The sequence below is a fragment of the Octopus bimaculoides genome, chromosome 8 (genome assembly GCF_046866305.1).
Source record: "Octopus bimaculoides isolate indiv1 chromosome 8, ASM4686630v1, whole genome shotgun sequence".
NCBI lineage: Eukaryota > Metazoa > Mollusca > Cephalopoda > Octopoda > Octopodidae > Octopus > Octopus bimaculoides.
In genome coordinates, this window is record NC_142935.1 from 40,049,904 (window position 1) to 40,064,721 (window position 14,818).

Genomic DNA, 14,818 nt, shown 5'->3' on the forward strand with positions numbered 1-14,818 from the left:
GTGTATGTGCTTAGATACATACAAACATGCATACATACATACTGAAATACATGCATACACATTCCCATATACATGCATATATATATATATATATATATATATATATATATATATATATATATATATATATATATATAGATTTTTTTCGGTAATTTTAAATGTCTTGCCCGCTTACGCTTTGGTATTCCGCTAAATTCCGTTTTGTGAACAATTTAGGTTTTAGTAGAAACAAGATGTGATCTATTTCTAGCACATTGAATGTCCACGTTAGTGGTCAACGTTATATATAAAACGTTATATATAAAAACATGGCTGAACATATTTCTCGGCAGTATTAGTACCATTGAATGGCCGTGTCGTTGCTAATATTGTTTCAACTCATGGAACAAGTTACTGGCAATTCAGATATAAAGTCTGCTATTATTTGAAATAGTGTAAACACTGTCAAGTGGCATTTCTCTAAAAAAGTATTTTTCCTTATAGAGATTGTTTTACTGCATGAATTACATCGCCAAATAACTCCGTCAATAGCACGTTGAAAAGATTGAATTTTCATTTGACGACAAGTACATTCTTTTTTTGTTTTTTTTTTGTTTTTTTGTGAAATTAATTTGTTTCCATAATTCAACACGGTGAAGACATTTTGGTAATATTGGCGAGAAGAGGTCAATGAAGAGGAGAGCCGTTTACAGAGAGAGGTTGAAGAAAGAGGAATTGACCTCCCTCTACCAATTTGAAATGGAAAGACGGGCTTGGTTTTACCCGTTCCTCTTTCTTGACCTCTCTCTGTAAAGGGCTCGTCCTCTTTCTTGACCTCTTCCCGCCAATATTGTTCACAATTGAACTTAAGTTTTGAGTGTGCCGCGCAAATTTTTCGAAGCCCATATTCCCAAAATGTCTTCACCTCGTGTTGAATTATGGAAAAGGTTAAAGGGGGGATATCTTTCTGGATTTTTTGAAAGAAAACAAATTAATTGCACAAAAAAAAAAAAAATCTACTTGTCGTCGTCAAATGAAAATTTTTGGTAAAAAGCGTGAAACTCGCAGTTCAACTTTCTGAGTAAATGCAAGATTTGGATTGTCCGCGTTTAGCTGTTATATTAGCAACGACACGGCCATTCAATGGTACGAATACTGCCGAGAAATATGTTCAGCCATGTTACTGAAAGATAAGAAAAAATTAGGTGGACTGAACCACGTTGTACAAGTGGATGAAAGCCTGCTTTTCAAGAGGAAATATGAGGTTGGCAGAATGGTTGAAAAGCTTTGTGTGATAGGCTTTTACGATGTCACTCAGAAAAAGGGCTACCTGCAACATTATAACTGATAGAAAGGCTGAAACGTTAGAAGCTGCAATCATTGAAAATGTGGAGCCAGGAACTACGATTTTCACGGATATGTGGCCCATTCTGGTCACGGATAAAACGTAGACTGAAATATAAAAGTGGATCATGTGGTAACATGAAATGGTCACATATTGATGAGCTAATGTACCGTGATTATTACGATATGAAGTGTGTGAATTCGTGGGAGAACGGTAAAGGTTACAGTTTTTTTTTCTTTTTGCGTTTAGCTGTTATTTCTAGCATATCAAGTTTCCCTCAGTGTCTAATCCCAATGTGCACCTTTTTAAAAATTTATTTACGTTGTTTAGAAAATAAAAATTATTTTGTTCACAAAATTTAATTAAAAGAAAAAAAATGTATGAAGTTAACAAAAACAGATAGTGTGTTAGTTTTATTCCTTCTACCTATCTACGTTGTTTAGAAAAGAAAAAAGTAATTTTTAAAAAATTATTTACTTTGTTTAAAAGAAATTATTTACTAATTTGCATACGCGCGCACGCGCACACATACATTCATTTGCGCGCACGCGCGCATTTTTGGTAGGATCGACCACTCACGACTAGCTAGCGCGTTCGGGTCCGCTCTGCTTGAGTAGTACCCAAAAGAATATATGAGCATGTTTAAACATGCATACATACGTACATACATACATACACATTACACTTTGAAGGTTATGCATTTGCAATCCAAGAGTCAGAGATTGCTGCAAAACACCCTGTAAACAAATGGGATGAGGAAGGCTTTACAACTGCAAAATGAAACCAAAATTATTGACAAGGTCACATTTCTGTTGAAGACATCACACATGGGATCAGTTGCTGCCCCAAAATGTCTTCCTGGTGCTACCTCCCAGCATAACATGATGTCACTAAAACAATATACAATGTTATCCAAAAATAAGATTTTTCCGGGATAAATATAGAAAACACTGCTGTTATTGAATGTTGTTGTTGTTGGCACTCCGTCGCTTACGATGTCGAGGGTTCCAGTTGATCCGATCAACGGAACAGCCTGCTCATGAAATTAACATGCAAGTGGCTGAGCATTCCACAGACACGTGTACCCTTAACGTAGTTCTCGGAGATAATCAGCATGACACAGTGTGATAAGGCTGACCCTTTGAATTACAGGCACAATAGAAACAGGAAGTAAGAGTGAGAGAAAGTTGTGGTGAAAGAGTACAGCATGGTTCGCCACCATCCCCTGCCGGAGCCTCGTGTAACTTTAGGTGTTTTCACTCATTAAACACTCACAACGCCCGGTCTGGGAATTGAAACTGCGAGTCCGCTGCCCTAAACACTGGGCCATTGCGCCTCCACTATTATTGAATACATAAACATCAGCAAAAGGAATATTTGCATCACACTTCTGCCAAATGCAAGCATAATAGACTAAATATCATTGTTTAAGACAGACAAGAAAAAGTAGACAGAAGTCAGCTACTCTGCTAATATAAATCTCTCTTCAAAAATCTAAGAGAAAGAGGGTAACTATGGACAACTGCTTTGAAACTTGCAGCTTCTAGATCCAGATTATAGATTTACATTTATACCAATAATAATTGTCGCACTTGGTCTTGTGAGTAAATGCCTAAATGATAAACTGGAAAAGATAAGGTTTTCAGAAGAAAAAAAAAAATCAAACAGCTTAATTTGCTCATTACAAATATAGTCTGTAAATGGAACAGTAAAAACATGCAAGATTTTTCTCGGGTTCAAAATGTGACTTTCTTTTTGTTATACACATTTCAATGATGGAGCTTTGCATCTTTGTTAAAAACCAGCTTCTTCTCTACAGGAAGAATTCAAATAATCAAAAATAGAAGAGAACATACATGTATACATACATGCATCCATTGATATCTCCCTTTTGTCTTTCAATGAGGCATGATGCCAAAGTCTAAAAAATTAAACCATACAATCATTAGAAGATGATCCAGAAGCTTAAAACCAAAGTTTCAGTGATGTGATGGGCATAATCACTCATTATATGAAAGAAAATTGGTTCTCAACCATTTTTTAATTATGGATCTCTTTGATCACTATTTTATTCTGATGGAGCTCCATAGGCATTCAATGTTTAAAACTAGCTTTATAGAAGCTTTTTTCAAAATTCATATTTTGTTTTTCACTCATTAACTTGTATTGGTTGAACTATCTAAAATGTTAAAGTAAGAAACCCGGTTGTCTCTTGCAATGTATACCAATACCTACATACATACATCATCATCATCATCATCATCATCCTCCTTTTAACGTCCGTTTTCCATGCTGGCATGAGTTGGACGGTTTGACTGAGGACTGGTGAGCCAGTAGGCTGCACCACGCTCCAATCTGATCTGGCAATGTTTCTACTGCTGGATGCTCTTCCTAACGCCAACCACTCCAAGTGTGTAGAGGGTGCTTTTTATGTGCCACTGGCATGGGATCCAGTCAGGTGGCAATGGAATTAACCATATTCAGATGGTACTTTTTACATGCCACCAGCACGGGAGCCAGTTAGGTGGCACTGGCATCAACCATGTTTAGATGGTGCTTTTTACATGCCACCAGGACAGAAGTCAGTCAGGGGACACATGCATCGACCATATTTGGATGGTGCTTTTTACATGTCACCCTGAGTGGATAAATCTTTTGCCTTTTACATACCAATACATACATCTAAATGAAAGCACTTTTCAAGCATTGGGCTTCACAGAGGCAAGGACCGAGACCATTTGGCATTATGCCTTGTTTGAGAAGGAGACCACAGTTGTGGTAGATTACCGATGTCATGCAAATGGCAAGTGAAAGCATCTTTTGAGTGTTGGGCCTCACGGAGGCAAAGACAGACCATTTGACATTATGTTGGGCTTTGAGCATTGGGCTTCACGGAGGCAAGGACTGAGTCCATTTGGCATTCTGCTGTGTTTGGGAAGAAGACTCATCAAGCCAAGTAAAACCACAGTCATGGCAGATACTGGTGTCATGTAATAGCACCTATTACACTCTCGGAGTGGTTGGCATTAGGAAGGGCATCCAGCTGTAGAAACCATGCCAAAACAGACTGGAGTCTGGTGCAGCCTTCTAGTTTGCCAGCCTTGGTCAAACCGTCCAACCCATGCCAGCATGGAGAACGGACATTAAATGATGATGATAATTTGATGGGCTTCTTTCAGCTGATTTACTCTCCAGCCTTCATCAGGTGTCTTGGTTGAATTTTGAACCTAACCTTGGGTTCTTGTTCCTAAGGTATTTTTTGCTGATGTTACTATTATTATTATCATCATCATCATCATCATCATCATTATTATTATTATTATTATTCAGTAGTTTTATTTTTATAACGTGCTTTCACTTCACTACCGAGCACAGCTCTGTGTGCCTTGGGTATGTGCTGTGGTTTGCTGTGACGCTCTTATGGTTACTGTATTGAAAGTTATTATTATTATTATTGTTATTTATTCAAGGCACTGCCTGGAATTGAACTCGGGATCTTAGGAATGAGAATTCAGGGTTAGGTTCAAAATTCCACCAGGACACCTGATGAAGCTGGAGAGCAAATCAGTCAAAATGTTGTGGTAACAACAAACAAAATGAGGGCACATATCCGTCCAATGTAAATAATGTACAATGAGATAATGCCTAATTAATTCAAAACAATGTGAATAAATATACTTTACATTTGACAGAAAAATTTGAACATTAAAGGATTAAACTATAATTTATTTTTAAGTAGCTTTGTGCCTCTACCTCTCTATAAATAGTGATTTTGGAACCAACTTAAGGCAATTGCCATGATGTGCTGTTATCTGCAACATGGAATGCTGCCAGTTTATTCAGTCAAGAATAATAAAAAGTTTGCATACCACCATATTCTTCTGAAGTTTATTTTCACATAAACTTTTCACACAACAGAACAAAGTGTGATTACAAACCTTTGAACTTTATAACTGCTCACACCTGCACAACAACTCACCAAAATATGATAATAAAAGTTGTGACTGTATTGTCTAATGCACCTGCATACCCTCTCACCTCATGTTTCCTTTTAACATGTTATTTTTCTCATATAAGAAAGAAAAATAATCGCATATTTTTTTGCTTGTTCTGTCTTGCATAATCTTCTTGCCATAAAATATGTACATTGTAATATTTTAAAACATTTTTACTGAAGTTTGTGTAAACTTAGTTCTTATCAACAATTTAATCATTTGAATCAAATTTTTTTTATTTCGTTGGAAATATTTGTTTTTCTTGTTCTCTATCCTTACATCATTTAATTTGTACAAGTTGTGACATGATGCCTGCAATTTGTATCAAGCCAGCTTTGCATTGTTTGATCATCATTTAATTTTGGTTTCTTTGAATCTCATCAGAATGTTCCTCCTCATCTCCTTCAGTTATAGCTGGAATAGACACTTCTACCTATTAGCAATCAATAATCATAGTTATCATTGGCACCATAATATTTTCACACTGTCAGTCTATATTTAACTCAAACATTCAACTTTCTCTGTCAAATGTATTGTTTGTTTATTCATATTGTTTTGAATCAGTCAAGCATTACCTTGTAGCTTTGAGATTTTAATAATGAGATTGCTTATTTTTAGAATAATATTGTAGGGTAAGTGTGAGGCCAGATCTGACAGTTTGAAGATAAAACATGTAGAATATTTTGGCTGGATATGGTGATATGGCTGGTTTAAATACTAACGGGTTAAGAGGTTTAGCTTATAGCATTGAAGAAACTCTTTCAACGTTTTAATCAATGTTTTGTTTTAAAATAAATTTTATGCATATAACAAGTGTCTTACTCCAGTGAATCATGTGTGTTATGAGCACACATCCCACATAAAGAGAGGAGGTCTTCTCTGATGATGTATAACAGCAGTTATCAGATAATCATATTTGAATTTGCCAGAACATATAAAGACCAAAGAGACACAATGTTGTTTGTATTCTTGTTGTTCTGTGAGCACTCCATAATTTATTATCTTTTTTTGGCAGACATCAGTATGCATCAGCAAAAAATTTGCTTGTGAAGTCTATAGACAAAAGCTCATGCTCTTGTGAAATTTACCAGTCTGGGGTAGCTTCGAATGTAGAGACACATATAAAGGTTGAAACACCAAGATGCTTCAGATTTCTCTTACACTGATGAATCACGTGTAATGAAAACACATGTGTTTACATGGGGGAGGTGTTCTTTGATGATATAAAACAATAGTGGTCAAATATTCATGTTTGAATTTGTTAGAAGGCATTGAGAAAGAAGACCTTATTATTCAGATTCTCACTGCTCTGCATGCAATCCTATGAATTATTATCTGTTTGGAAAGCATCAGCACACATCAGCAAATAATCTGTTTGCTGATTCCTATTTACAAGAATTTGTGTTCTTGTGAGGAAATTCACCGGTCCAGGACAGCTTCATCTGAAGAGACACAAAACAAGGTCAAAACACCACAGTGTTTTGAGGTCCCCTTATCATCATCATCATCATCATCGTTTAACGTCCGCTTTCCATGCTAGCATGGGTTGGACGATTTGACTGAGGACTGGTGAAACCGGATGGCAACACCAGGCTCCAGTCTGATTTGGCAGAGTTTCTACAGCTGGATGCCCTTCCTAATGCCAACCACTCAGAGAGTGTAGTGGGTGCTTTTACGTGTCACCCGCACGAAAACGGCCACGCTCGAAATGGAGTTACTACCTACTCCTTTTCTACATACTGAGCAGGGCCATCTACCTGAAGGGGTTTGTGTTTTATCTACCTTCCTACTTATTAGGATTTTGGTTTTAGCTAGGTTGACTCTAAGGCCCTTCAATTCTAGACCTTGCTTCCACACCTGAAACTTCTCCTCTAGTTCTGATAGTGACTCCGCAATTAGGGCAAGGTCATCAGCATAGAGGAGCTCCCAGGGGCAACCTGTCTTGAACTCCTCTGTGATTGCCTGGAGGACTATGATAAATAAGAGGGGTCTGAGGACAGAACCTTGGTGGACCCCTACCTCTACCTGGAATTCATTGCTGTACTCAATTCCAACCCTCACCTTACTGGCAGCATCTCTGTACATGGCTCGCACAGCTCTCACTAACCATTCTTCTATCCCAAGTTTCCTCATTGACCACCAGATAAGGGATCGGGGGACCCTGTCAAAGGCTTTCTCCATGTCAACAAAAGCCAGGTACAGAGGTTTATCCTTAGCTAGGTATTTCTCCTGCAACTGTCTCACTAGAAATAAGGCATCAGTAGTGCTTTTACCTGGCACGAACCCAAACTGCATCTCATCTAAATTGATTCGCTCCCTAATTAGTTGGGCTATGACCCTCTCTGTAACTTTCATAACCTGATCTAACAGCTTGATGCCTCTGTAATTATTTGTATCTAAAGCGTCACCTTTACCTTTGTAGCAGTTGACTATGATGCTGCTACACCAGTCATTGGGTATGACTCCTTCGTGTATCACCTGGTTCGTAATATGGGTGACTAGGCTATAGCCAACACTGCCAGATATTTTGAGCATCTCTGCAGTGATTCCTGATGGGCCGGGGGCTTTCCAGGTCTTCATACTCTTAATTGCTTTATCTACCCTGGTACTATCAACTCGGATAGCTGGTCCCTCTATTGGGTCGACATACGGCAGGCTCTCTTTCTCCCATTCATTCTCTTTGTCAATGAATAATGTGTTATAAACACAACATCATGAACAAATATTTTCTCCAATAGTAAATAATAACAGTGATCATATATTCATGTTTGAATCTACCAGAACATATTGAGAATGAATAAATATGTAATTGTTTGGATTCTCTCTATTCCTGCATACACCCTATGAATATTTTAATTTTTTAATTCTTTAAAATGGTTGAAAATATGATGTTAAATAATGATAATTTGCCGTCAATGAATATGTTGATTGGAGAATTGCTTAAAGGCAAATTTACCAACAGTTGGTTTATAAATTGCTGTCAGTGAATTTTCCTATTATAAAACTGAGGCAATGTAAAATAACAAACAAAATGTATTGAGCAGCAAGACTGATGAAATGTCTTCTTTGATTTTGAACTCATGATATATGAGTAAGTAGTCCCATAGTTTATCCATTTGGCCACCTTACATGCATTGGAATCTGGTCAGGTATCCGCTTGACCTATTTACTTCTGGTTCTGGTAGCAAACCAGTGAAGATGCATCATGAGCCAATAAGAGAGCTTCAATATCAGATAGCCAGTCAGTGATGCATCTGCTAGAAACGATGCACTAAATTATTAGAAATTGCATGTAAAAGCACCCATGCTGGTGCCACATAAAGTACCTATACTGGTACCATGTTAGAGGCATCCAGTGCACTCTGTAAAGTGGTTGGCATTAGGAAGGGCATCCAACCATAGAAACCATGCCAAAAGAGACAAATGGAGCCTGGACAGTTCTCCAGTGGGCCAGTTCCTGCCAAACCGTTCAAACTATGTCAGCATGGAAAACGGACTTTAAATGATGATGATGATGATGTTGAGGATGAGGATGATGATGATGATGATGATGTTCTAGTAAAGGAGTTGATTTCCAAGAAAGATACAAGACTCCATCATTGGAAAGTGGATAATAAAAACAATGTCACATTTTAAACTTAAAAAAGTCTTGCATATTTTTACTGTTCCACTTACAGATTGTATTTGTATTGCATGAGTTGGTTGATTTCTCCAGCTGGCCAGCTCCTGTTGAACTGTCCATGCCATACCATCATGGAAAACAGACGTTAAATGATAATGACGATGATGATGATGATGATGACTGTTCACATCCTCCCATAAATGCTTAATGTATGTTTGATACTTGTTTGATCCTGAGGCCACAGTAATGACTATCTATCACAGCTTTGAACTTGTCAATTTACAACGGACACCCCAATGTTACAAAGTCGTGCCTCATTTGTTCCTCCTGAAGATACACAAGTTCATACAATTTTTTTTAGAAAATTAAGTCTTGTCTTTACTTTATCCATCACAGTGCAAAAAAAAAAATAATGAAATAATAAAATAAATAATAAATAATTAACAAAAGAAAAGCAGAGAATGTTAGTGTGAAATCAATGAAGTGTTATTTATAGTGAGTCCTTCTGGAAAAAAAAAAAAAAACCCAAACTATTGTGCATTGTTTGCAAAAATAGTTTTTTGCACATAATAGAAGACATGATCTTAACAGAAACTATGAAACACAATATCAGACTAAAATAGAAGAAAAGCTAAAACTAATGTCAGGGTTTGCAGTTAGTGAAAGAATACGTGATTTAGAAAATGGAAGAACTCAAAAGAAGACAAAACATATTTGCTGAAAGAAGTTATGAAAGTTTAGCAAAGAAAGAAGTATCCTGTGGAATTGTTTTAGCAATGGTTAAAAATTGAAAGCCTTTCTGTGAAGGAGAAAAAATTTGTTAGGCCATGTCTCCAAATATTTGCGAGTTGTCTTGGGAATAAAAATTTTGAAAGGAAACAAAATTGTTCTACCAAAGTAAGCAGTTATGAAATGCATTGAAGAACTTTCTTTTGATGTGTCTGAACAAGTAAACGGTATTTTCCTTCTTTGTACTGTATTCTTTCCTTTTAACTTTGGATGAATCTATCAATATATTATAGGCACAGACATGGCTATGTGGTAAGAAGTTTGCTTCCTAACAACATGGTTCCAGGTTCAGTTCCACTGCGTGGCACCTTGGGCAGGTGTCTTCTACTATAGCCTTGGACCAACCAAAGCTTTGTGAGTAGATTTCATAGACAGAAACTGGAAGAAGCCTATCATATATATATATATATATGTATATATGTATATATATATCATCATCATCATCATCATCGTTTAACGTCCGCTTTCCATGCTAGCATGGGTTGGACGATTTGACTGAGGACTGGTGCAACCGGATGGCTACACCAGGCTCCAATCTAATTTGGCAGAGTTTCTACAGCTGGATGCCCTTCCTAACGCCAACCACTCAGAGAGTGTAGTGGGTGCTTTTACGTGTCACCCGCACGAAAACGGCCACGCTCGAAATGGTGTCTTTTATGTGCCACCCGCACAAGAGCCAGTCCAGAGGCACTGGCAACGATCTCGCTCGAAAACCCTACAAGGCCAGTCAGGCGGTACTGGCAACGGCCACGCTCAAAATGGTGCATCTCATGTGCCACCCGCACAAGAGCCAGTCCAGGGGCACTGGCAACGATCTCACTTGGCTTGCCGGGTCTTCTCACGCACAGCACATTTCCAAAGGTCTCGGTGAGGCCCAATGTTCGAAGGTCTTGCCTCACCACCTCAGCCCAGGTCTTCCTGGGCCTACCTCTTCTACGGGTTCCCTCAACTGTTAGGGAGTGGCACTTTTTCACGCAGCTATCCTCATTCATTCTCACCACATGTCCAAACCAGCGCAATCGTCTCTCTTGCACACCACTACTGACGCTTCTTATGTTCAGCTTTTCTCTCAAGATACTTACACTCTGACGGGTATGCACATTTACATTACACATCCAGCGGAGCATACTGGCTTCATTCCTTGCGAGCTTACGCATGTCCTCAGCAGTCACAGCCCATGTTTCACTGCCATGTAGCATGGCTGTTCGTACACATGCGTCATACAGTCTGCCTTTTACCCTGAGTGAGAGTCCCTTTGTCGCCAGCAGAGGTAAGAGCTCTCTAAACTTGGCCCAGGCTATTCTTATTCTAGCAGTTACACTTTCAGCGCACCCACCCCCACTACTAACTTGGTCACCCAGATAGCGGAAGCTATCAACTACCTCTAGTTTTTCTCCCTGGAATGAGATAGAAGTTGTTTCCTGTTTGTTCACAGTGTTTATTGCACCTGAACATCTGCCACATACAAAGACTAACTTTGTAGTTAATCTGCCTTTGATATTGCTGCACCTCTTATGTGTCCATAGCTTGCACCGGGTACATCTTATAGAGTTACTACCTACTCCTTTACTGCATACTGAGCAGGGCCATCTACCTGAAGGGGTTTGTGTTTTATCTACCTTCCTACTTATTAGATGTATATATATATATATATCATTCGCCATGATAGATCACTAGCCACTACACATTCTTTATTTTCTCTATTTTCTCTCCTTGTTTCTTTCTGTGTTCCTTTCTGTGGAAGAGCGTAGGCTCGAAATGTTAAAGACTTTTTCACTTCCCAAGTGTTAAACTAATACATCTGTTTGTTGTCTACACCACCTGTCTTTGTCTTTTATTTTTTTGTGAATTCTCCCTATATATATATACAGCTCTCACTCTCCAATCCTGTCCTCACAGCCCTGTTCCTCTGTATCAATGCTATCTAGTAGCCCCTCCAACTCTATATATACCGAGGTCTTTCACAACTTACTTGCACTCCCTTCGCCATATCCTGTCACTTATGTTATGGCACTTGAACCTCAAGGCATGCCCTGGCACTTGCCAACATCTATATCTCTCTCTTCTTTTACTCAACCACCTCATTTATACTCTGATCCCTGTTCCTTGTGAGTATACCTGTCATTTTGCCACCATCTCCATCCTGCAGTCTCCCACACTCTCTCTCTCTCTCTCTCCTTCTCCTGCACTTCCCTCAGGTTTGGCAACCATGTATTTTCTTTGTGGTAGCACACTTGTTTCTGTCTTCCTTCCTGACCTTTCTCTCTCCGGCCAGGTGACCTTGTACTTCCTCTACAGTAAGACACCTGTATCTGTCTCACTATAACCTTTTCATCATCATCTCCTCCAATACCGCTTCCCATCTTAAAGGTTTTTGTCTTGCAAGTACTTGGTGGCCCTGTCAGTGCAGGTGCCACTTAAAAAGCATCCAGTCCACACTGTAAAGTGGTTGGTGTTTGGAAAAGCATCCAGCTTTAAAAACCTTACCAAAACTGACCTCGCCTGCGCTTGTGCCACATAACAAGCACTAAGTCCACTCTGCTGAGTGGTTGGTGTTTGGCAGGACATCCAGCAGTAAAAACCTTACCAAAACTGACCTTGCCTATGATTCTGCTATGTAAAAAGCACTACTCACTTCGCCTGTGCTTGTGCCACATAAAAAGCACTAAGTCCACTCTGCTGAGTGGTTGGTGTTTGGCAGGACATCCAGCAGTAAAAACCTTACCAAAACTGACCTTGCCTATGATTCTGCTATGTAAAAAGCACTACTCACTTCGCCTGTGCTTGAGCCACATAAAAAGCACTAAGTCCACTCTGCTGAGTGGTTGGTGTTAGGAAGGGCATCAAGCTGTAAAAATCCTGCCAAAACAGTTACAGAAATCTGGTGCAGGTTTTGGCCTGGCCAGCTCTTGTGGTACCATTCCACCCATGTTAGCATGGAACACGGATGTTAAATGATGGTGATGATGATATATATATATATATATATATATATATATATATATATGGTGTTTTATTGTGAGAGACATTTGAAAGTCATTTTCATGATACAAAAAAGAAGGCTGCATGCTCTCATTTATAAACCTATAATTCATTTTGGAAACAAAGAAGAAACAAAGAAACAAACACCTTCAAAATGTCATGAAACTGTCTGATAATGTTAATAATATACAAATGGAAATTATTAACTTGAAAATAAATTTATAATTTAAAATGAAATCTGATGAAGTTCCTTTGCTTCCAAATTGTGTTGATATGATTTATATCTGGCAAACATTATGTTGGGAAAATTTTTCAAAAGTAAGAAATTTATTCCAGAATTATAACTGTCATTTCAGGATGACATATAGATGTAAATAGAGATTTTCTATGGCGAAAATGATAAAAGACAAAACAAAAGAAAAATAAATAAATAAAAACCAAAACGAAACAAAGTCATTACTGACTGATTTGAATTTGATGAGCTTTCTACAGCTCTCAGTAATTAATTTAGCTCAGTAACTGATTTAACTAATTTAGTATTTTTCATACATATATTTATTCATTCATTCATTCTTTCATCACCACTACCACCATCTCCACCACCACCACCACCATCATCATCATCATCAACACCATCATCATCATCATCATCATCATCAACAACAACAACACTATCATCATCATCTTCCTCGTCATAATTATCCCTCCATTACCCCACCCCCCACCACTACTAACACTATTGAACTCTACTTTGAGCAAGAAAAATGTTGATTACTCTCCAAGCTCACCAGAAGAATTGTGATGAAGTTGATCAGGGACAAAAATCACATTTTCATAAGGATTGGAATAAAGCTTGAATGGAAACTTAAAGTTTCATTTCAAAGTGCCAGGGACAATCCTGGCTGAAATCCTACCTGTTAGGTATCAAGAATTGTTTCTCTTTTTCCTCAACCCTCTTCCTGATTGCAGCACAAGCTTTCTTAATGAATTCCTCATCAATGTCTTCCATCCACATCCTACAGATGGAGTTTTTGAGGGTTTGAAGGTTACTGTGAGGTTTCTCACGAACTTTCCTGACCAGTTCATTCCAGATGCTGAAATCTAAAGGGTTCAAATCAGGTGATGAAAGGGAGTCAGTCTCTTAGCCTTTTCAAATATAATCAATGGCATCTCCTTACCATCAGAGGCCATGCAGGCAAAAATCATCACCACGGCAGGGTTTTTGCACCCAAAAATGATATTGTTGTTTCTCTTGTGAGGATCTGAAGCAAAGACACGACTGTTGCATCTGTCTGTGTATGTGTCTTGGGTGAAATTCTTCTCGTCTGTGTAAAAGATCACTCCAGGATTATGTTTCACTATGTTCAGGATGATCTTCACCCTTTCTAACCTTCTAGACTTTTGTCCTGGAGTAACATGGTGCCTCACAGGTTTCATGTATGATTTCATTTCCAAGTCTTCTGTCACTACTCTTTGGACTATCATAGCTGAAACTGCTCTCTCATGTGCCAAGCATCTTATGAATTGAGTTGGATCTCTTCTGATTGATCTCTTCTGATTGATCTCTTCAGCTCCAGGCTGAAATGATGATCCCTCTTGCAGTTATGACCTCCTGATCCAGTTTTTCACTCCACTATTCCCTCTTTCTCAAATTTATTCACAATTCTCTTGATGGTTCAGAAATGGATTTTGAAGATTGAAGCCAGAGAATGAACGTTGGTACCATTACTGAAAGCCTGGATGATCTTAGCTCTTTCAACATTGCTCAGTTAGGAAGAAATGGTGAGGCTGGCACAAAACGACTTCAATCTGTTCTCTTTCTAGCAAAATATCTCGAATGGGTATTTCATTGATTCTTACAAAAACTGGTGTCAGCATAGCCAGACATCTTGTCAGGAAAACATGGAAAATTGCAAATTGATTAGTTTATTAGTTTTAAGAAGTTTTAAGAATTTGTGAGCATAACAATTTTGCTTGTGCACTCTGTATATATATATATATATATATATATATATATATATATATATATATATATATATTTTTTTTTTTTTAAGTTTCAGCTTAGAGCTGCGGCCATGCTGATGCACCACTGTGTTGCTACACTGT

The 14,818-nt window shown here is 38.2% G+C and overlaps 1 long non-coding RNA gene across 2 annotated transcripts in view; it reads left to right on the top strand.

Moving 5' to 3' along the window:
* The first annotated feature begins 308 nt into the window (after nucleotides 1-308).
* Nucleotides 309-14,818, top strand: part of LOC128248515 (uncharacterized) — a 68,932-nt gene continuing 54,422 nt past the window's right edge. The window contains exon 1 of one of the 2 annotated variants that reach the window (XR_016242853.1): nucleotides 309-1,543. This is a non-coding gene — a long non-coding RNA (uncharacterized LOC128248515). The remainder of the gene's footprint in view (nucleotides 1,544-14,818) is intronic. The other variant, XR_016242854.1, reaches the window with a different exon arrangement.